The sequence below is a fragment of the Gouania willdenowi genome, chromosome 4 (genome assembly GCF_900634775.1).
Source record: "Gouania willdenowi chromosome 4, fGouWil2.1, whole genome shotgun sequence".
Taxonomy (NCBI): Eukaryota; Metazoa; Chordata; class Actinopteri; order Blenniiformes; family Gobiesocidae; genus Gouania; species Gouania willdenowi.
Window position 1 is genome coordinate 16,212,079 of NC_041047.1, and position 2,468 is coordinate 16,214,546.

The window sequence follows — 2,468 nt, forward strand, 5'->3', positions numbered from 1 at the left end:
ATTATCCAGCAGAAGCCTTTGCTCTCTGACTGAATATAGCCTGATTACTGACAGTGCAAAGAGAGGTGGAGCTAAAGCCTGCCTTTATCTTTGCTTTTACTATTTGACAAAAGTACTTATACATATTTTCTTAACAGCTGGTGCAAGTGATGGACAACCTGTCACATACCTGAACATTAATACAAAAAAGAACAACGTTAATTCCAGCAAGTTCATTTTGTCTTCTTTTTTTGAAATTATACGTTAAGGTTCAATTTCTTTCAGGAAATTGACTTTGATCTCTTGACATGTTTCGACTGCCAACTGTCAGTCTTCATGTCAGAAGGTTGAAGTACATTTTGTTGGGTTATATTCTTTACATGTGCTCTGGTTCGTTTCCTACACTGCCGGCCAGAGCTGAAACCAGCCTGGTTCTTTAATGCTGGAGGAAGACACACATTTATAATCACACACTCAAAATGAAGATGAAGTCAAGGAATGGATTTAACACCATTTATTACAGATACAATTTACGAATGAGTGAGATACTATTCAGCGCTGGTCCCCAGGTTTCCTTCACACGTGTGTTCCGGAAGCTGAAAGAGACCATCGTCCTGGCATCCCCTGACTTCATCCTCTTCGCTCCTCCTCTTCCGTCGGGCCCTCCGCCCTCTGACCTGTATCAGTAATTAATGTGTGTGGGATTGGGTGTGCACCGCTGAGTGACGTGACTGTGTGTATCGCTAAGTGTAATGTGCAATAATGTCCCTAAATAGCTCTCAATTTCAAAGTAAAATTCCTGATAAAAGTCGTCTGAATAAATGAAACCATAACATATTAAAAAAAAAAAAAACTGAACTTTGTGGTTCATTTTGTTGTCTTTTTGTGTTTGGAGTCAAATTGTGTGTTTTTGTAGTCGTTTTTTGTGTATTTGGAGTAAGTTTGTGTATTTCTTTTGGTGTCCACACAAAATTAGAGCGAGGGCCGCATTTGGCCCACAAACCACCAGTTGCTCATGTCTGGTCCAGGCTCATGAGTTCAGCAGTCTTTTGTTTCTTTACAATATTGACAGATGATTTCCATTTCTCTCATTTTGTTATTTCTATTGTCTGACTTATTTCATGTATTCTTCTGCCATAATTGCAGCTTTGGAGCAAACCTCACATTCCAATCCACATCAAATATAAACTTTGCAAAAAAGTAAGGATTTTTTTTTTTTACTCTAACAATGCTTCTTTATAATAAACCATATAACGTTGGAATGCCTGTTTGACGCTAAACAAGAGTCAATGGTAAGCCGTTAAAGAATAAGCTGTTTGGCATCGAGAGAGATAATTTGGGCGATTTTTCATTGGTGCTCAAACCACAAATAAACAGTCTTTCCAACAATACAAGATATATTGTCAAGAAGCATTGTTACAATGAAGAAAGAATCTACCAAACACAAATTCCCTTACTTTTTGTGTGAAGTTTATTACCTATCCTCCTATATACTCTCATTACTTATCAAGAGCCCGACTTTTTTAAATCCATTGTGAGTTATTCATGTTTAAATGATAAAACAATTAGAACCTTGAAGATCACTTTTTTATTTTCCTTTAGTTTACAATTTTTTTTGGGAGATGTGTAGATTGCCAAGCTGATTCTGCTCCAGCAGAACCTGTGACCCTATAGGACACGTGTGTCAAACTCAAGGCCTGAGGGCCAAATCTGATGCCCTGAAGGGGCGGGTTTCTAAAGTACCAAAAAATAAAAAAAAAAAATGTTGTAAATTGCTACATTTTTCCAAAATACTGAATTTTTTTCAAAAATACTGAATTTTTTTTCCAAAATACTGCAATTGTTCGCAAATTATTCCACAAAATCTCCCCAAATAAAAGAAAATTTGGTCAAAAAAAAAATCAATCAATCATAGGACATTTAAGTATCTATCACTTATTGCTTAAATATTGTTAATGCCTTCCATACTTTATGTCTAACTTATCACTGGAAGTGCAAACTTAGGCACATTGTTGTTGAAATTGTTCGTTTTCTCGCCTAAAATCCGTGGCCCACTTGTGGTTGAACTGGTCCGTATTTGGCCCTTGAACGAAAGTGAGTTTCACACCCTTGCTGTTGGATAAAGCAGATTTAGAAGATAAGTTGATTCATTAAAGAAGAAATAAGAACACTTTTTTTTGGTATCTGGACTTTGTCATAACTTGAATATTTCACAGTATAAGTGAGTTATTTCTTCCCTTTAACATCAACCAAAGTGTTTGTATATATGCTTTCTTACATCAATCAGGAAATAATCTCTCTCCTAAGGAGAGAGAGGAAGTATACTTCCTCCCTCTCCTTCAATCAATCAGTGTTATGATGACAACACACCCAGCGCTACTGCTGTAGCCTATATATATATATATATGTATATATATGTCATGCCTGTTACCAGTAGCAGGACCATATGCTGCTGCAGATAAATCCCATCAATGAGGGTGAAGGAAGCA